At 39.7% G+C, this 22215-nt stretch overlaps 1 protein-coding gene across 1 annotated transcript in view; it reads left to right on the forward strand.

The window, feature by feature from the left end:
- Positions 1-556: 556 nt before the first annotated feature.
- AKAP6 (A-kinase anchoring protein 6) overlaps positions 557-22215 on the forward strand; it is a 501487-nt gene continuing 479828 nt past the window's right edge. The window contains exon 1 of the mRNA XM_027521919.1: positions 557-732. The gene's annotated coding sequence lies outside the window, so the exon portion shown is untranslated. The remainder of the gene's footprint in view (positions 733-22215) is intronic.

Raw genomic sequence — 22215 nt, forward strand, 5'->3', positions numbered from 1 at the left:
CAATGCTCAAGTGAGAGCTGGGGCTCATCTGTGTGAGAAGGTTCTGTGGGTTGTTGTTCATCAGTAGAAATGATCAGGACAGACTTCATTGGTAGGAGTTTGTGTTCTGTAGAACTAAAACCTATTTACTTCAGAATAACAGTCACTTTCTCAGCTGTTTATATTGCATTTATAATTCTTTTTCTGTTCCTTGCTTTGCTTCTGGTTTTTGACAAATGAGAAAAATTCTTTTTAGTAACTTTTAAAAAAGGTAATTAATTGTAATGCTGTCCAGAGAGGAAAAAGTAATCAAATTGCCTAACAAACAGAGAAACATTGTCCATTTGAGTTTTTAATTTGTTTAGCACTAAATCTCTTTCTTCCCTCTCCCCTTCCTAAATGTGTAACAAAAAAGTAGGAGATAATTTTAATTTTTTTCCAAAGTGACTTCAGGGAAATCCCTTTTAGACCTATGGATTTTTGTCCAATGAGGGATCCTCTTCCTTTGGTCTATATTTTGCATATCGTCTGTTTCTTACAGGGCTTCCGTATTGTCTCAGGCTCCACTGGAAATGCAGCAAGGATTCCTAGCACATCCCAGTTGCCATAGCAACAGCAGTCTTTCCCATAATGAGCTGCATCATCTGAACTGATGTCACAGCATCATGCAGCAGGTCAAACAAGGCATCTCCTAGTATTGCATCCTACAGATGTGCTGTAAACATCAAAAGAAGACGGTGGGAGCAGGAGATGGTGAGTGTTAAATGTCTAGGCCTTAATTGCTCGGCTGTTTTCTTGGTTAGCCGGTGTCTGCTGAGGCAGTGATGGGGGATGTTGTCTGCTTAAAATGGACTAGGGAAAGAAGAGCTGTTTTACCTAAATCTGTTTTCAGGCTGCTGGGTTAAGACAAAGCCCTGTAAGAGTCATAGAGAAATAAAAATATGTGGAATTATTCTTGTTTCATCTCTGCCTGTTATTTTTAGTGTTCTCATGGAATTTTTCATAAACATAAGATATTTTTCTATCGCAAAGCCCCAAATAGGCTCTAAATTGAGCAGTACACAGTATTTAAAGATTGTAAAGATATGTTTCTTTTTTGTGGGGAAAGCTCATTGGTCCCCTATTTGCTCTTGTGATTTATGAAATATTAAGTGGTTTACAGTATGAAATTCAGTATTTACCTCGTTTGGGTTTCAGTTTCTTCATGGCAAGAAATGAATGCTGAATAAGCATCTGACATAACCCTGATGTGAAAGGAGACCTCTTGCATGTTGAAGACAGAATTTATTAAAAATATAGAGACCTAAACAGAATGAAATTACTTAAGCCTTTTGATTTATGCTCTAGTCCTTCAGTCTATGGCCTTCATAGTTAGTTGAAAAACTGCCATGATATTTTTTCATCTCTCGCTAGTCTCCAAAATAGCTGGAGTTATTTGCAGGCTGACTTGTACCAAGTCTCCTCTGCGGCAGTTGCAGTGAAGGGTAACCCTGTGGAGAGCCTCTGGAAGTGGCAGTGGTGTTGTTTAACTTTAACCAGAATCTGGCAAGATGAATAAATAGCTGAACCCTCAGCGACTGTGGTGAAAACAGATCTCTGGGCTTGGTCATAACCTCAACTCATTTCTGAAACTCTACGATAAACACGTATGGTGCTTATTTAAACTCCTATCTCTGTCTTTAGGCCTCATCATCACCATTATTATTATTTTAAAAAAAATACACGACTTGGCATTGTCAGATAAGGAGCAGTGAGTTGCCTTTTGTTTTGGGAAATGGATTTCCCTGGTGCAGCTGATTGTTACTAAGGGAGAGAAAGGAGGAGGCACATGTCAGTGCAATTGATCAATATGTCCACTTGGAATCAGGGAGTGGTCTTTTGGCTCAGTGCTGCCAAGCTGATAGTTCTTATTTGAAAAGTCTTACAGGAATGAATGGCAACCCTTGAGTTCCTCTTCTTTTAGGCTGTTTATTGAGCCTGAAAGAGATGTTTCACAGGGAGCAGGAAAAGGAATACCTCTTGCCAGCTTGGAGTGATTTTTTTTTTTTTTTTTTGCACAGAGTCAAGCATATTGGTCCCATTATTAGGCACTATCTAGAATGAAAGACCTTGGGTTTTAATTAGTTTGTTTATATATATCACACACAGGCTGCTCGTGGTTCTTTTAAGTTTATGTGCCTGATATGCAGCTCTGTGGGATGGGAGAGGTCAGCTCAGTCTGGCTTTATGGCAAGCATTTAGGAGCATGGGTTGGTTGTTCATTGCCTGCTTTTTTGTGTTGTATAATGTGAGCAGAAAGCTCTCCTGGGACTTCTGGGTGTGAACACAGCTAAGTCAGAGGCTCTAGGGTGACAAGGAGGAGTGCTGGTTGGTGGGGGGGCGGGGAGGGAAAGTGCATATCATGGCTGGATTATGTGGGTCTGGAGAAAATCACTCAGTGGCCATTGAAATTCATGTGAAGTGTTACTTTCAGGGAAAAGCAATGAAGAAAGACTTGTTTGATAACATAAATTGCTAGGAATAAAAGTAACCAAAGGCAGCATTTTAATGAGTTTCCTATTTGCTTAATGTTTGTTTCTTTTGTCTAACAGTGCTCTTAGATGCTTCATCATGGGTGATTTGTACAATTACTGGAAGTCGCAGAAGCCAGATTCCTAAGGATAGTGTTAGAAACAGTGGAGTCATGCTTCGAGGGTGGGGAGTGCGCTGGTGGGTGTGGGCTGACGCAGTTATCTGGTGGAATATCCTTCTAGTTCAGAGGTGCCTGTGATCTCTCCTCACCTCTGCACATATTTAAAATACAGTTGCAGCTCCCCAACTTGATGCTTTTATGCTCTTTTTGCTCCAGGAGAACAAAGCCCTAATAATGGGAACTGTTATCCTGAGTGCTCGGTTTCTTTGCAGAGCCTGTGCTGCTCTCTGATTAGCTGTGTGTCTTAATTATTGGCTAAGGCTATTTCAGTTGTCTTAGTTTTAATATATCCCCAAGGGGTAGATGGGGTGTGTGTGTGTACCGGGGAAGGGAGAGATTGCTCTATGGCTGCATTTTGTGGTGTTTCACTGAAACTTTCTAGAATGTAGAGAATTTTCTTTCACAGTGATAAGAGAAAGATCATTATGATCATATTTATTGTATGGCCAAGTTTAGACCATGGAAGCCTTATAAGAAACTAACCTTCTCTATGCTTTTGGTTATAGCTTTCTTCATTGAATTACAAAGTTACAAATAAGTTAACTCTTTGGATAATTAGGCCATGGTGGGGTGATAAAAATAAAAATCATAATAACAACCAAGCTCTTATTTATTCAGTTTTTATTGTGTGGCACTGAACTAAACATTGAACATAACTTATTTGGCCCGTATAATGACATTATGAAATAGAGAGTAAGAATCTCATTTTATAGGATTAGATATTATTATTTACATTTTGCAGAAACCAAGTCTTCGCCAGGTTACCAAATTTGGCTAAGGTCATAGAGTTAATAAGTGACTGGACCAGGATTCCAAATCAGTGTGCTTTGACTGTGATACCCACCTGCTTACCCAGTCATCTTAGTTTTATGACATCTTAACTGTGTATACCATGAGAGCAGCCACCTTTACTCTATCATACTCACCCCACCCTTCTCATTCTGATTGGAAAATCAGATTTCACTCAGAGAATGAAATCTCATTTAAAACACTAAGATCAGTTTTACTACAGGGATGAGCATGAATCTTGGTCAGATCCTATAGATTGAAGCAATGCACAACAGATATTCAGACCTTTTGCCAGTACCCTTGCTCAACATACCTTTCTAGCAGGATCTGTGTATGGGAAATGCTACATGAATGAGTGTGGGCGTGATGGAGCTGTACTGAAAGGAGGTCTTACATGAGTCAGTAATGATTCAAGTTTGTTGTACCTGTCTTATCAGCTGCATTATGTAGTGCTCTGCTAACTTTAAGGCATTTGAATTCCCTGCCAACACCAGACAAGGAATAGAAGAGTAAACTTCTCTTATAGCCAGGAAGGTGTACTTTGAATCCATCTCCTGGATTAAGAAGTTAAAAGAGAGTTATTTTGCTGAATATTATCAGTGGCTGAGTCTAAATGCTTCCTATTTCTGACAGAGTACAAGAATGACAGTCGTGTGCAACATCCTGGGAGCCTTGTGTTTGAGGAGAGCTAATACAGTCATCTCTGCATCATCTTGCCCATCCCAGTTATCCACACCCAGTGTCATTATTGGGCTGTAAGGCTGTTCTTTGTTTGACTGTGGGGCTAATGCACACACTGACAGCACATTGATATTGATTCTGGTTTGGTGAATACTTAGAAATATTATTCCTCAGAGCTCATTAGCTGTTTCTAGGTTCTGAGAAGAAGTTAATGTTTCTCCCATCCTGTCTCAAGGAGGCCCAAGCTCATGTCTCTGTGAGCGATGGGAATTAGAGGCTGACAGAAAGCAATAGAATTGCTGGGTACAGTGACTACAGGAATTAGGTTCTATTTGGGGAATAGAAAAGCCAGTAGAATTTAGGGAAAAAATTCTGCCACATGTCTCTATTTAAAAAATCCTAGAATCAGAGACTGATAACTTGTTTTGATCCTATGTATTCAATTCAATTTAACAACTTTTTATTGAGTATCTACTATGTGCCAGGCAATGTTGGAGAACATAACAGTGGGACGAGATAGATGCAGATTTCTTCCCCACTACATTCTATCAGGAATGGGGATGGAGAGACCAAATAAAACAGGCAAATTTATAGTGGAATAATTTATTCTTTTGATACCATAATACTATTTCTGTTTACTTATGTTTCAGAGATACACCAATTATCTGTGCACACATACAGATATGGCCTACACATGGAGGTAAAATTGCTGCATTGAAGAACAGCTTTGATTTTTTTCTTCTTGAGTTTGGATTAGAATCTTACTGGGTGTGACCATAGCCAATATGGCAATAAGCATTTTGTTGGTATTAAGCTGTTATGAAAAGTATAATTGTAATTGTTTTACATGTCTATCTCAATTGATATAAACCTGATGTATGGAAATATGAAATGTATATGACAGATCAGTTTAAGGATGTTTTTTTATTTTAATGAAAGAGAGTTCTCATCTTTAAAAACTCTCTAGTGAGCCCTCTAAATGGCCAGCATGCTGGTGGAGGTATGTGCCAGTCACCTCTAGCCACAAGCAACCTGTTCATTCACCTTAGTATGCCTTACAAACATCACTTTAAATGGGAAGCATTTGTCTAAACAATCGTATTAACTAATGTATGCAAAACTTTGATTGTATTTTTATAAATTTTCATGAAGTTTTTCATGTTCATGCATGTGTGAAGGATATCTAACTTGTGACTGTCACTTGGTGGATTAAGTGTTCCTCTTTGATGGTGGTCCGACATACCCAGCTCTATAGATGGGCCATGAGTGTGAAAGCTTTTCCAGGGAGTATCACTTTTTATAGGACTTTGGCTATGGCAACAAACTTTTATGTATTTTGGATTCGGAAGGCCTAAGATTTCTTATCCACAAGCACACACCTATCAACAGCTGAATCCCCCAGTTGGTTTTAAGACTTGGTGAGAACAAGGGATACTTTATTCTCCTTGTCAGCCACCAGCCATGTTTGTCTCAGTTCTTTCACTATAGGGCATACTCCAAACTCTTCCAGCCCTGTTACTTTGAGTCCCAAGGGGAAATAAGGAGAGAATGTAGAAGCTTTAGAATGGGTCTCACACTAGGTGATTCCTGAGTTTGTTTTATATAGCTGCAGGACAGGCTTCATAGGCAGGCAACCTGTGCTGCAACACAGGGCTCTGTGCTGAGAGAGGTCCACACTTGCTTTAATGCTCTACTCTTGCCAGCTTGAAATTCTCAACAATTTTGGGGGCAAGGGGTTCAGCATTTTTATTTTACACTGGACCTTGCAAATTACCTAGCCATCTGTATGGCCCCTTTGATATAAAAAACTGACTAACAGTTCTGGGTTTTGTCTAAGAATGAGATGATGTGACTCACTTGGCAAGAGTTGACCACCTTAGATGGAGCAGTATTCTCCAATTCATCATGGTCTCCCTCTGCTCCTGTCCATTTACCCCCACTGCTGCTGCCTGAGCCCTTTAAGTTTGAAACCTCTATTCTGGAATAATTCAAATAGCAGTTGTAGAGTTTGAAAAACAGAAGAACCATTGTCAGACAACCCAGAGCGAAGACACCATGCATGGTAATTTAGAAGCATCCATGATAATTCAGCACCATATACCTGTGATTCAGTGGCATTTCTTTTATAGGCAATAAGGGACATATTACATTATACCTGAAGATATTTCATAGATCAGGCTTATTTGTCACCACTGCAGTTTTCAGGGGAGAAATCAAATGTTCTTTGCAAAGCAAGCTGATTAACCATCCTATTGGTTCATTGTTTAAATTAATTCTCCCACCCTTTGTTACTACTTGATTACTTTTTAGCACCTGCTTTGTTTAACTCTCATTTAAATTACACAACATTTTTATGTTGGTTGGGTATTTGTTTAGCACTGTTTTATTTTTCTATTCTCTCTAGGAGGCTGGGTGCCTATAATTTGAGATTATATTACTGTAGGAAGAGTTCACTTTTTCTAATTAAAAAAGGGAATTACAGTCAATATTTATAATGAACTCTTTTTCAGCAAGGTAGTTCCAGCCATGCTAATGTTCATAAGTCCAGATCTGCCATTCAGTTCAGTTCAGTTCATTTCAGTCGCTCAGTCGTGTCCAACTCTTTGCGACCCCATGAATCACAGCATGCCAGGCCTCCCTGTCCATCACCAACTTCCAGAGTTCACTCAAACTCACATCCATAGAGTCAGTGATGCCATCCAGCCATCTCATTCTCTGTCGTCCCCTTCTCCTCCTGCCCCAATGCCTCTCAGCATCAGTGTCTTTTCCAATGAGTCAACTCTTTGCATGAGGTGGCCAAAGTACTGGAGTTTCAGCTTTAGCATCATTCCTTCCAAAGAAATCCCAGGGCTGATCTCCTTCAGAATGGACTGGTTGGATCTCCTTGCAGTCCAGGGGACTCTCAAGAGTCTTCTCCAACACCACAGTTCAAAAGCATCAATTCTTTGGCACTCAGCTTTCTTCACAGTCCAACTCTCACATCCATACATGACTACTGGAAAAACCATAGCCTTGACTAGACGGACCTTTGTTGGCAAAGTAATGTCTCTGCTTTTCAATATGCTGTCTAGGTTGGTCATAACTTTCTTTCCAAGGAGTAAGCGTATTTTAATTTCATGGCTGCAGTCACCATCTGCAGTGATTTTGGAGCCCCCGAAAATAAAGTCTGACACTGTTTCCACTCTTTCCCCATCTATTTCCCATGAAGTGATGGGACCAGATGCCATGATCTTAGTTTTCTGAATGTTGATTTTTAAGCCAACTTTTTCACTCTCCTCTTTCACCTTCATCAAGAGGCTTTTGAGTTCCTCTTCACTTTCTGCCATAAGGGTGGTGTCATCTGCATATCTGAGGTTATTGATATTTCTCCCGGCAATCTTGATTCCAGCTTGTGCTTCTTCCAGCCCAGCGTTTCTCATGATGTACTCTGCATATAAGTTAAATAAGCAGGGTGACAATATACAGCCTTGACGTACTCCTTTTCCTATTTGGAACCAGTCTGTTGTTCCATGTCCAGTTCTAACTGTTGCTTCCTGACCTGCATACAGCTTTCTCAAGAGGCAGGTCAGGTGGTCTGGTATTCCCATCTCTTGAAGAATTTTCCACAGTGAGATGGTGACAAACTCTTGGACCTTAGAGTAGGTGACACATGCTCTCCTGTCATGTCACAGTGAGAAGATGCTGTACTAATTTGCAGATGAACAGAGAAGCATTAGAGAACTGACATGAATGATGGTACTTGATGCACTGGAAAAAATTAATTTTTTTTTTTTTTTGTGGCTGTATGACAGTAAACAAGGATCTGACAAATCCATAAGGGGCTTTTGTCATGTCGTAGAGATGGAGTCTTCTCTAAGGATCAAGTTCCAAGGACTCACAGCCTTACTCCATACCCTATGTAACTATCCTAATGCCCACCACATCCACCGCTGTACAAGCTGTAGAGCCAGCTGCTTTAGATAATTTCATCAGCAGTCAACAATCAACAAGTATGTCAATGTCTACCATGTGTAAGATCATGTGTTGAAGAAACACTTTCCAAATTAGGACAGCCAAAGGCAAGCACGTGTATATTAGTTGGAGAGCTTGTCATAGTTTAACACCATGCTGTCTGGGCTCTGCTTGTAGACATTCTGATTCGTTCTTCCTTTGCTCTAGAGATACTGTGAGATGGGGCTTCAGGTGTAGCTGGGGCTGCCATCTCATCTTCCATTCTTTTCATTCAATTCCTTGATTTAAATGTGTTTTCTTCTTTAAAAAAATCATACTCAGACTTTATTTGTTTTACTTTGGCATATAGCCAATTAACAATGTTATAATAGTTTCAGGTAAATAGCAAAGGGACTCAGCCATATAAATGTGTCTTCCTAAACAACTCAGTACTTTTTCTGGCCCACTCAAAGTCTGTTTGCCACATGCTCTCAGCTTTTTCAGTTCTTAGTGCTCATCCTTTGTTTATACCCCAGCAGTCTCCTATCACTGTTCCTGTGGGATAGCTATCAACCCACCATCATTCTCCCCACCAGCAGCCCCCTAGGCACCCAACTTCCCTGCTTCTGTTTATTCCCATTATATTAGCATAAAAATAGCCCATCTAAAACCAAATGACATTTCAGCTCTCCTTGTGAAGCAGTCTGCTTACATTTAGCTTTAAGTAGTTAATTGTGACATTCCACTCTATTTAACTTGCTTTTTGCTTTTGTGTGATTTAAAAGAGAATGTGTCTGGAATGCATATTAATCGCTCTTGCAGGCAGTCTATGTGGGGCATTAACTAGAAATTACCAAAAGAGCAGGGCCTTAGGTAGTAGAAGGTTATGTGCAAAGTGAAAACAGGTGTATGAACATAGTTTTAAAATTGTGCATTTTCAATTTTTTTTGTTAGTCAGTCACTAAGTTGTGTCAGACTCTTTGTGACCTATAGCTAACTAATAAAAATGTGGAGAGGGGATGGTGAGAGAGTAGCCATCATGGCAAGGTTCCATTGAGTCAGTGATGCCATCCAACCATCTCATCCTCTGTCATCCCCTTCTCCTCCCGCCTTCAATCTTTCCCAGCATCAGGGTCTTTTCCAGTGAGTCAGCTCTTCACATCAGGTGACCAAAGTATTGGAGTTTCAGCTTCAGCATCAGTCCTCCTAATGAATATTCAGGACTGATTTCCTCTAAGATTGACTGGTTGGATCTCCTTGCAATCCAAGGGACTGTCAAGAGTCTTCTCCAGCACCACAGTTCAAAATCATCAATTCTGTGGCACTCAGCTTTCTTTATAGTTCAACTCTCACATCCATACCTGACTACTGGAAAAACCATAGCTTTGACTAGATGGACCTTTTTTTGGCAAAGTAATGTCTCTGCTTTTGAATATGCTGTCTAGATTGGTCATAGCTTTTCTTCCAAGGAACAAGCATCTTTTAATTTCATGGCTTCAGTCCCCATTGCAGTGATTTTGGAGACCCCCAAAATAAAGTCTCTTACTTTCCATTGTTTGCCCATCTATTTGCCATGAAGTGATGGGGGACCAGATGCCATGATCTTAGTTTTCTGAATGTTGAGTTTTAAGTCAACTTTTTCACTCTCCTCTTTCACTTTCATTAAGAGGCTCTTTAGTTCTACTTCACTTTCTGCCATAAGGGTAGTATCATATGCATATCTGAGGTTATTGATATTTCTCCCAGCAGTCTTGATTCCAGCTTGTACTTCATCCAGCCCAGCATTTCTCATGATGTACTCTGCATGTAAGTTAAATAAGCAGGGTGACAACATACAGCTTTGATGTACTCCTTTCCCTATTTGGAACCATTCTGTTGTTCCATGTCCAGATCTAACTGTTGCTTTTTGACCTGCATACAGATTTCTCAGAAGGCAGGTCAGGTGGTCTAGTATTCCCATCTCTTTCAGAATTTTCCACAGTTTGTTGTGATCCACACAGTCAAAGGCTTTGGCATAGTCAATAAAGCAGAAGTAGGTGTTTTACTGGATTTCTGTTGCTTTTTTGATGATCCAGTGGATGTTGGCAATTTGACCTCTGGTTCCTCTGCCTTTTCTAAATCCAGCTAGAACATCTAGAAGTTCATTGTTCAGGTACTGTTGAAGCCTGGCTTGGAGAATTTTGAGCATTACTTTGCTAGCATGTGAGATGAGTGCAATTGTGTGGTAGTGTGAACATTCTTTGACATTGCCTTTCTTTAGGATTGGAATGAAAACTGACCTTTTCCAGTCCTGTAGCCACTGCTGAGTTTTCCAAATTTGCTGGCATATTGAGTGCAGCACTTTCACAGCATCATTTTTAGGATTTGAAATAGCTCAACTGGAATTTCATCACCTCCACTAGCTTTGTTTGTAGTGATGCTTCCTAAGGCCCGTTTGACTTCAGATTCCAGGATGTGTGGCTCTAGATGAGTGATCACACCATCATGATTATCTGGGTCATGAAGATCTTTTTCTATAGTTCTTCTGTGTATTCTTACCACCTCTTCTTAATATCTTCTGCCTCTGTTAGGTCCATATCATTTCTGTCCTTTATTGTGCCCATCTTTACATGAAATGTTCCCTCTGTCTATCAGATCTAATCCCTTGAATCTATTTCTCACTTCCACTGTATAATCATAAGGGATTTGATTTAGGTCCAGTGGTTTTCCCTATGTTCTTCAATTTTAGTCTGCTCAGAGAACTATAAGAATCAGATTTGTGAATTAAGATATTATGATTTTCACTGATATAGTATTAAATAATTTATAACATGATTTTTAAACATTTGAATTTTTACTAAACTGAAAATGAACGTGCTAAGAGGCAGAGGCATGGAAAAGGTAGCATAACCAGCTTAAGAAGAGACATATTTCACCATGTTATTTTTTACTTAGAGTGTTTTTCCTTTTAGTCTTTGCTCTGATTAGTATTATTAAGTTTATTTGTTGTGAAGGTGAATATATTTTGTTTTAATTTTAAAAAGTATTCTTTAAGAAAATAACAAAAATCATGGTCTCTAGCGTGATGTTTTTAGGTGTTTTCTGGTTCTTAGGTGCTAAATCTTAACATCATCCTTTTGTAAATACTGCATATGCCCAGATACCCAACATAAAGTTGCAAATGAGTTCTGTCAGCCAGTTTGAGGAATCAAAAAAAAAAAAAGCTTCTTTTCAAGGATACTCTACACCTTCAAATGGTGGTGGAAAAGCTACATTACCAAACTTAAAGTGAATTTTTGCCTCGCTTATACCAAATGAGAGTTTCCCATTCCAGATTTTGAAATCCTAAAATCTAACAACAACTTGTTCACATGTATGTAGACTGATATTCTCAGAAGATTAGTGGTTGGGAGGTAGGCAGGGGTGGGTGGTCATATGGGAGCAATAGCCATGTTTCCCTTCTTGACTCACTCCATCTCCTGACACTCCTAAACCTAAACAGTAAACAAGAATAGAGCCTGGCATGGTAGGTTTTGGAGCCAGGCATATTTACCTTTGAATCTTAGTTCTAGCATAAGATGACAAGATCTGTGATTTTGAGTTTCTTGGAGTGTCATTTTCCCCATGTATAAAATGAGGGGGTACCCAGTCCAGTCTTCTTGGTGGGAAAATCCCATGGACAGAGGCTGACTATAGTCCATAGGGTCGCAGAGTTGGACACGACTGAACACATACACATACATCCATTTTACAGAATTATAAGTGTTTTTATGTAAAGTTACTAGCACAGAGCAGGCATATGATAAATAAAAGTTATTATTATTTTACTACTCAGAAGTAGTGGGATAAGATTATTGCTCCTCCAAGAAAAAATTTAATTCTCAACTTCAATTATGAAACCAATGAAATAATTTTCAGAGCTTTTATTAATGGAAAGAAAAACCCTTTAATATATTTAAAATTTTTATACTGTGCTAGGCACATATGTATTATCTCATGTAATTTCTTGTTCCTGCTTTATTTTTCTCCATGGCACTTATCACCATTTGAAAACTACACATTTTACTATATTGTTTGTCTCCCCTTGGTACAAAGCTAGTTGCACAAGGGCAGAGATTTTTGTCTATTTAGTTCACTGATGTTTCCTTAGCTCCTAGAATAGTGGCTGGCATGTGGTGGGGTTCAGTACATTCTTGTTGCATGAATGAATGAATCCACATACCCTTTGAGAGAGGCAATTTGATTGTATTCAGTACGTAGAAAATGAATTCTCTATTGCAGTGATGCTTTTCAAGGTTCTGAACACCCTTGAGTGACTCTTGCTTTTCCACATACCATGTCAAGAAGCTCTTGTGGCTGGTGGTTAGGTCATTATACACCATTCAGTTTCTAAATCCTTCCACTGAAAGCAGGGATATTGCCCAGACATCTTTGATGGGCTTCCCCTCTCTATGGGGTTTCTAAAAGAGAGCTAGAGTTTCCCAGGTCATTTGAAAGATATGTCGATTCTCCTACTGGTGGTTGTCTTCTTTCTCTTTAGCGAATTTGAGTCTCCTTCAGGAACGGTTCTTTATCCTCCTTTAAGTCATGACTCCTCAGTGGATTGAGTGATACATTAGTGAGTTTCAAAAGAATCTTCAAGGAAAGCACCAGATAGGGAGAATGATAAGCCATGGAATCAGCCCTTTCCCGTTGCTATAAAAATGCTCTAATGAGAAATAAAGCAAAGCACAGGCACATAACAATATATTTGCTTGGTCAGAAGATCATACCACCTCATGATGAAGGAAATAATTAAGATAGACAATTTCTGCTGTATATTTTAAAGTAGAGGCAAACTATCTTTTAACAGTGGATGTCTATAGCTGATTTTTTTTTACCAAAGACATATTCTAAATGTCATACTTTTGAACTGAGTATTTGTTTCTCAACCAACAGGTGTAAGATTTTTTTCTTGAAATTCAAACCATTTTGACAGCATTTTATTTTTAGAATCCTTCCTCTTTTAAAGGTCAAAACAATATCCAAAAGCAATTAGAAAAACATCTTGGGAGAAGGCAGTGTTCTTGTTATACCATAATATTGATGGGCTGAATAAGAAAATGTAATAATGTTAAGTTTATAGTTCATAGTGTTTTTATTTTATGGTTATGAAACATATTTAATATATTTACTTTTAGCAACCTCCTCATGCTCTAGGATAAAAATTATGCCCTAGGAATATTTCTTTCCATCTGCAATATATGCCATAGCCCGTTACAGTGTACGAGGACATCATTATGTTCAAATAGCATGTTATTCAGATCTATTTCAAAGAGCCCTGGACTGGAAGTAGGAACCTGAATTTTAACTCCTGCTAATACAATCTCCCTGAACCGTAGTTTCCTCCCCAGTAAAACAAAAGGGTTAAAGTAAATGATTTGTGTTTCCTTTAAGCGCTAATATTTTAAGGCTCACTTACAGGGTTCTCCTTCTCTTTCAATTGTTCAGCCTTGTGATTTTTTCCAAAATGATGTTCCATAAACCATTTTAAATTTGCTTAATGCCCTGATACAGATGAAAACATAGTTTATACACCATTTAAATTTCACACGTGTTTGACTCATTAGCTTGTGTTTCACAATACTCTTGGTGGTTAACCTATAGTGAATACATAAGGTTTCACTTAAATTAACAAATTACTGTCTTTCACTACTCTCAAACTACCGCACAATTGCACTCATCTCACACGCTAGTAAAGTAATGCTTAAAATTTTCCAAGCCAGGCTTCAGCAATATGTGAACCATGAACTTCCAGATGTTCAAGCTGGTTTTAGAAAAGACAGAGGAACCAGAGGTCAAATTGCCAACATCCGATGGATCATTGAAAAAGCAAGAGACTTCCAGAAAAACATCTATTTCTGCTTTATTGATAATGCAAAGCCTTTGACTATGTGGATCACAATAAACTGTGGAAAATTCTGAAAGAGGTGGGAATACCAGACCATCTGACCTGCCTCTTGAGAAACCTATATGCAGGTCAGGAAGCAACAGTTAGAACTGGACATGGAACAACGGACTGGTTCCAAATAGGAAAAGGAGTACATCTAGGCTGTATACTGTCACCGTGCTTATTTAACTTATATGCAGAGTACATCATGAGAAACGCTGGGCTGGAAGAAGCACAAGCTGGAATCAAGATTGCTGGGAGAAATATCAATAACCTCAGATATGCAGATGACACCACCCTTATGGCAGAAAGTGAGGAAGAGCAAAAGAGCCTCTTGATGAAAGTGAAAGAGGAGAGTAAAAGTTGGCTTAAAGCTCAACATTCAGAAAACGAAGATCATGGCATCTGGTCCCATCACTTCATGGGAAATAGATGGGGAAACAGGGGAAACAGTGGCTGACTTTATTTTTCTGGGCTCCAAAATCACTGCAGATGGTGACTGCAGCCATGAAATTAAAAGACGCTTACTCCTTGGAAGGAAAGTTATGACCAACCTAGATAGCATATTGAAAAGCAGAGACATTACTTTGTCAACAAAGGTCCGTCTAGGCAAGACTATGGTTTTTCCAGTGGTCATTGTATGGATGTGAAAATTGGGCTATAAAGAAAACTGAGCGCCTAAGAATTGATGCTTTTGAACTGTGGTGTTGGAGAAGACTCTTGAGAGTCCCTTGGACTGCAAGGAGATCCAACCAGTCCATCCTAAAGGAGATCAGTCCTAGGTGTTCATTGGAAGGACTGATGTTGAAGCTGAAACTCCAATCCTTTAGCCACCTGATGCGAAGAGCTGACTCATTGAAAAAGACCTGATGCTGGGAAAGATTGAGGGCATGAGGAGAAGGGGACGACAGAGGATGAAATGGTTGGATGGCATCACCGACTCAGTGGACGTGGGTTTGGGTGGACTCCGGGAGTTGGTGGTGGACAGGGAAGCCTGGCGTGGTGCAGTTCATGGGGTCGCAAAGAGTCGGAAAACGATTGAGTGACTGAACTGAACTGAACTGTCTTTCACAACAAACTTAAATTTTTTTCCAGTTTTTATTGAGAAATAATTGATATACATCTCTGTATCAGCTTCAGGCATGGAAGCTGATGGTTTGATTTGTATATACTGTGAAATAATTACCACACTAGATTCAGCTAACATCCACCTTCTCATATAGACACAATAAAAAGAAAGAAGAAAAGAATAAAGGGAAAAAATTTCTCCTTGTGATGAGAACTCTTACGATTTACTCTCTTAACTTTTCTAAATACCATATAGCAGTGTTAGTTATAGATGTCATGTTACTATGACATTCCTAGCACTTAATTTGTGTTATAACTGGACGTTTGTACCTTCCTCCAATTCTCTCTCCTCTTACCACCCCCCCGCCCCAACAAACTTTTAAACACTTCCCCTATCTTACAATCAAGTATTTTCTATGTATTCTTTCTCTTTTTAGTCATAACATGCATTTTCTATTAATGAGCTGAGTGAATAGCTGGGTTCTCCTCTACCCTTCTTGTTGGGTGTGGAATTTCTTTAGAAACTCACATTGCTGCTCTAGACACTCCCCAAAATACCTGTAAGTGCTTTTAGAAAGTCATACTGTGTGGAATTCCCAGTTTTGTAGATAAAAAATGGCCAAATATCATCAGTTTCATGTAGTTCAACCTAATAATTTAGTAATTATCATAATAATGTCTTTACTATTTTTATAACACAGTGATGAAAGTCAGTCCTTAAATGAGTTAAAAAAAGTAGTGCAAAGAGCACACAGAGGCTTTAATGAAAGACTCATCTGGGATCGAATTCCTCTTTTCTGGAAGGGGAAAATGTGCCTTCGGCAAGTTGCTCAACTTTGCTGAGCTTTGTTTTCATTTGTAAAGTGGAAATACTGTTGCCTGCCTCAAGGGCTTGCTGAGCACAATCCTTATGACTCTTAGAATGGTGCCTGATTTTATATTCAAACTCTGTAACAGTCATAATGTTGTTTCAAATAACCATTCTTATACTCCCTCATTCATAAATATCTAAATGTTTAGCTAGAAGAACAAAGGGCCCTAAATAGATTAAATGAGAAATGGTTGCAAGGAGCAGATTCCTGGGAAGAGTCCTATCTTCCAGGGCTGTGTAGATTTTTAATAAGATCTCTAAGGGACATTTTGGGGGAGAATAGGAGAATTGTCTTTCATGTCATCTTCATATACCTATTTCTGGAGCAATAATTCTATTATTCATCTGGCGTCTGGAAATTTACTTCAACTATTTTCCCTTTTATACTTTGTTTTTTGAAAGCAACAGTAACAAACCTCTCATGAAAATGGTTGACTTTTAAATTGTATTTATTTATAACAAATAGATTAAAAATTTTATTTGTAAAATTGCACCAAAAAAAAGTCATAGATCTTAAAGTTTCACAACAAGTATTCCATATGTTTTAATACCCACTAGGTAAATGAATTTAATGTTTTATGTAGCCTAAAATAACTCCTGTGAGACTGTCTCTTTCCGAGACCAGAATGGACAAAATCTTTAACTCTCCTCCATTTCTCAGAATGATCCTGTGCTTGTTGATGGCTTCTCCTGTAACCCTGTGCTGATGACTCATGAATTCAGATTTTTACCCTCTGATTATTTATCCTGAGATACAGACTTAATATTTTTCCTACCTTCTGTGTGTATTCTCCAGAATCTTCCTTGAATACCTTTACCCTGCACATCTAAAATTATCTCAGCCTCTTCCCCATTCCAAACTTGCTCTTCTTTTTGAATTGTTTGTCTGGAATAAAGCCTTGTCTTCTGTTCCATCCCTCAGGGCAGAGACTGAGCGTCATCCTTAGTCTTCTGTTTTGCCTCTTCCCTCACCCAGGTCCTGCTGAGTCACCAAGACTTGTAGAGTTTCTAACTCTCTAACTCTCTGGGATGGTGAAAATGAGCTTAGGGTCACATCACTCCAAATAATTTTTTATTGTTTAGTAGATTTAGGTCATGCTCCCCTACCTCCTGGTGTCCTCTTACCTACACTATAGACCTGATATTATTAGACTTTCTTTTCAAAGCCCTTCCATCCCCATAATCTTTCTAGCTGTGCTCTGACCTTTTTCCAGCTCTGTTAAAGCCTGTGTCTAGGACAGCGTCAGGTGTTCAGTGTGGTTGGTGTGCTGTGGTGAAGACGCGGAGAAAATGCACAGTGTGAGCACTGACAGGGACTCCAACAAACAAGAGATGTGTTATCCTAGATGGAAAGAGTGTGTTATTGTTATTATTGTTTTTTTACTTTGAAATAAAAAAATATTTTATCTGATCAGAGAGTTTCAAAAGTTGATATATAAATTTACTACACCCTAACTCAAGAGGATTACACACTGTTGACTTCAGCACCAGAATGTATTTCCTTTTTGCAGGCATTATTCTCATATGTCTTTTGAATTAATTCCAATGGACAGGAGCCAGTTTTAACTCTGTGGCCCACGACACTGGCATTGTTCACAGTAATGTTCACAAGAGGAGGAAATCAGCAACCATTTTTTTCCCCTTAAAGGATTTAGATGACTGGCTCCCATGAGGAAGGTGGTGGTCTGTTGGTGAGCTGTGCTTGGTGTCAGTTAGATCTTTTGAGTTCAGATTACAGTCACATGCAATTATTAGCTCTGTGCCTAAGGAAAGTTGCCCTTCTGGGCTCTGCTTTTCTTCTTAGTACCTCACCTGTCAAGTATTCTGTAGTTTGGACACAATGTATATATATAATACAGTACCTAGGGCTTCCCTCCTAGCTTAGTTGGTAAAGAATCTGACTGCAGTGCAGGAGACATGTGTTCCATTCCTGGGTCGGAAAGATCCCCTGGAGAAGGAAATGGCAACCCACTCCAGTATTCTTGCCTGGAGACTCTCATGGACAGAGGAACCTGGTGGGCTACAGTCCATGGGGATGCAAGAGTCGGACATGACTAAGTGACTTTCACTACAGTACCTAGGATACATTCTCAGGAGTAGTCAGTGGCTGCTGCTAAGTCGCTTCAGTCATGTCCTACTCTGTGAGACCCCGTAGACAGCAGCCCACCAGGCTCCCCTGTCACTGGGATTCTCCAGGGAAGAACACTGGAGTGGGTTGTCATTTCCTTCTCCAATGCATGAAAGTGAAAAGTGAAAGGGAAGTCACTCAGTTGTGTCCGACTCTTAGTAACCCCATGGACCGCAGCCTACCAGGCTCCTCCATCCATGGGATTTTCCAGGCAAGAGTACTGGAGTGGGGTGCCATTGCCTTCTCCGTGGTCAGTGGAGGCTGGGGGTATTCATAGTGTAAAAGATTGACTGGTGGCCAGCCTGGTGGCCTGACCTTGTTTTAGTAGGATTTCTATCCTAATCCCAGACCTGTGAGATCTCAGGGGTCAAAGGAGTCTTGCGTCAGCATCTTGTCCAACTTCAGCTTCTTCCCTAAATTGAGCAGGAATAACCACATTTTGTTGTTGTTGTTGAGTCATTAAATCGTGTGTGACACTGACCCCATGGACTGTAGCATGCCAGGCTTCCCTGTCCTTCACCATCTCCCAGAGTTTGCTTAAACTCATGTCCATCGAGTTGGTCATGCCATCCAACCATCTCATCCTCTGTTATCCCCTTCTCCTCTTGTCTTCAATCTTTCCTAGCATCAGGATCTTTTCCAGTGAGTTGACTCTTTGCATCAGGTGGCCAAAGTATTGGAGCTTCAGCTTCAGCATCAGTCCTTCCAATGAATATTCAGGGTTGATGTCCTTTAGGATTGACTGGTTTGATCTCTTTGCTGTCCAAGGGACTCTCAAGAGTCTTCTCCATAATCACAATTCAAAATCATCAATTCTTCAGTGCTGACCAATGTTTATACAGATCTCCCTTGACTTCATATGGGGTTATCCAACATCAGTTGAAAATATTGTGAATCAAAAATGTAATTAAAAAAATGTAATTAATATGTATAATCTAATGGACATCATAGTTTGGCCTAGTCTACCTTAATTTGCTCAGAACACTTACATTAGCCTACAGCTGGGAAAAATCTTATAATGCATTACCAACTTAATAATCAAGTGTTGAATAGCTCATGTAACTTACTTGAATATTATACTGAAGTGAAAAATGGAATGGTTGTCTGAGTACAGAATGATTGTAATTTTATCAGTTATTTATCCTCTTGCCAGTGTGGATGATGAAACTCCCACTGCCCAGTGTAAGAGAAAGTATGATACTGTATATCACTAGCCCAAGAAAAGATCAAAATTAAAATTCAAAGTATAGTTTCTACTGAATGTGAATGCTTTTGTACCATATAAAGTTGAAAAATAGTAGTTGAATCATCATAAGCTGGGGATAGTCTGTATCAGTTCAGTCACTCAGTCATGTCTGACTCTTTGTGATTCCAAGGACTGCAGCACACCAGGCTTCCCTGTCCATCACCAACTGCCAGAGCTTGCTCAAACTCACGTCCATTGAGTTGGTGATGCCATCCTACCATCTCATCCCCTGTCGTCCCCTTCTCCTCCTGCCTTCAATCTTTTCCAGCATCAGGGTCTTTACCAATGAGTCAGTTCTTCACATCAGGTGGCCAAAGTATTAGAGTTTCAGCTTTAGCATCAGTCCTCCTAATGAATATTCAGGACTGATTTCCTTTAGGATGGACTGGTTGGATCTCCTTGAAGTCCAAGGGACTCTCAAGAGTCTTCTCCAACACCACAGTTCAAAAGCATCAGTTCTTCAGCAATCAGCTTTCTTTATAGTCCAACTCTTACATCCGTACCTGACTACTGGAAAAACCACAGCTTTGACTAGATGGACCTTTGTTGGCAAAGTAATGTCTCTGCTTTTTAATATGCTGTCTAGATTGGTCATAGCTTTTCTTCCAAGGAGCAAGCATCTTTTAATTTCATGGCTGCAGTTACCATCTGCAGTGATTTTGGAGTCCCCGAAAATAAAGTCTCTTACTTTCCATTGTTTCCCCATCTATTCATCATGAAGTGATGGAACCAGATGCCATGATCTTCGTTTTCTGAATGTTGAGTTTTAAGCCAACTTTTTCACTCTCCTCTTTCACTTTCATCAAGAGGCTTTTTAGTTCTTTGCTTTCTGTCATAAGGGTGGTGCCATTTGCGTATCTGAGGTTATTAATATTTCTCCCAGCAATCTTGATTCCAGTTTGTGCTTCATCTATCCTGGCATTTCACATGATGTACTCTGCATGGAAGTTAAATAAGCAGGGTGACAACATACAGTCTTGATGTACTCCTTTCCCGATTTGGAACCATTCTGTTGTTTCATGTCCAGTTCTAACTGTTGCTTCTGACCTGCATACAGATTTCTCAGAAGGCAGGTCAGGTGGTCTGGTATTCCCATCTCTTGAAGAATTTTCAACAGTTTGTTGTGATCCAAACAGTCAAAGGCTTTGCTGCTGCTGCTTTTAAGTTGCTTCAGTCGTGTCCGACTCTATTCGACCCCATAGATGGCAGCCCACCAGACTCTGCCGTCCCTGGGATTCTCCAGACAAGAACACTGGAGTGGGTTGCCATTTCCTTCTTCAATGCATGAAAGTGAAAAGTGAAAGTGAAGTTGCTCAGTCGTGTCCAACTCTTTGTGACCCCATGGATCGCAGCCTACCAGGCTCCTCTGCCCATGGGATTTTCCAGGCAAGAGTACTGGAGTGGGGTGCCATCACCTTCAGTCAATAAAGCAAAAGTAGAGATTTTTCTGGAACTCTCTTGCTTTTTCGATGACCCAATGGATGTTGACAATGTGATCTCTGGTTCCTCTGCCTTTTCTAAATCCAGCTTGAACATCTGGATGTTCATGGTTCAGGCACTACTGAAGCCTGGCTTGGAGAATATTGAGCATTACTTTGCTAACGTGTGAGATGAATGTGATTGTATGGTAGTTTGAACATTCTGTGGTCTGTATATCAAATTTTATTTTCCTTATGCTTCCTTTCTAATTTGGGGAAAAGGTTTCCATAGAAAATTGTTTTAAGCCCAGTGAATAACATTTACTATTAAACTCTCATAGTCTTGTCAAGGGAAATTCCACACTTTAATGTGCATTTATTACTCTAATTCAGATTCAGTTCAACAATCTGTTGCACCTTCAGGTATTAAAATATGGTAAATAATTGATTTCACTTCCCCCCCGCCTCCACCCACAGATATTGAATAAGTTGGAGACACAGAGGTTATGCATCTATTCTCAGGGGACAAGATTACCTAGAGAGATTTTCCCAGTACAGGTAGTCCTTTGCCTTGGAGATGATTATGTGATTTAGCAGTGAGGGGTAATATTCTTTACACTGTCAGATGTGGTGTAGGCTGGAGCCTCTCAGCTTGAGTTGCGTCCATCAGTGAGCTACAGACATGTCTGGATATGTCCACTGAATGTCTGCCCTGTGTTGGTGATGAGTGGGTGGTCTGTTCCCTTCAAGGGACAGAGTGTATTGGCACCAGGAACAGAAGAGATTTCTGAAGAGAACTCATTCCAAGGGAAGTGAAGTCAGCCATGATAAACTCTAATTTCCAAAAGGTGAAGTGATTCTGAGCTCAGTTGGAAGTGAGACACAAGTTATCCTCTCTTGGTCATTCCTGAACTCATGGCTGAGACCTATAAAACTTAGGGAGAGGCAAGTGTACTGTGCATAAAAGCTATTCAGTTAAAGAATCTGTACCCGATTTGAGCACAAGACCACTGCTTTAGCAGCCTTGAAAATAAAAGTGTTCATAGCTCAGTCATGTCTGACTCTCTGTGACTCCATGGACTGTAGCCTGCCAGGCTCTTCTGTCCATGGGATTTCCCAGGCAAGCATACTGGAGTGGGTTGCCATTTTTTTCTCCAGGGCATCTTTCCAACCCAGGAATCAAACCCAGTTTTCTGGCATTGCAGGCAGATTCCTCACCATCTGAGCCACCAGGGAAGCCTATTATTACAAGCTTTAGACAGTGTATTAAATAGGAGAGAGAAAGGTATGTTCCCCTTTCTCTACAGGTGCTGTAACCAGAGGTTTCCAAATTCTTTTGATTGACAGTCTTATCTGTTAAAAAAAATGTATACGCCCTCACTTATATTAATATATATTTTATAAAATGCACACAAAAGTAAAAATAAAAAAGAATGAAACAAAAATTAAGCAGAAACAAATATTTCCTCACATTACCAAAGGTTTGCCTTACATCTCCCATGGGG

This window comes from Bos indicus x Bos taurus, chromosome 21 (assembly GCF_003369695.1).
Source record: "Bos indicus x Bos taurus breed Angus x Brahman F1 hybrid chromosome 21, Bos_hybrid_MaternalHap_v2.0, whole genome shotgun sequence".
NCBI classification, from domain to species: Eukaryota; Metazoa; Chordata; class Mammalia; order Artiodactyla; family Bovidae; genus Bos; species Bos indicus x Bos taurus.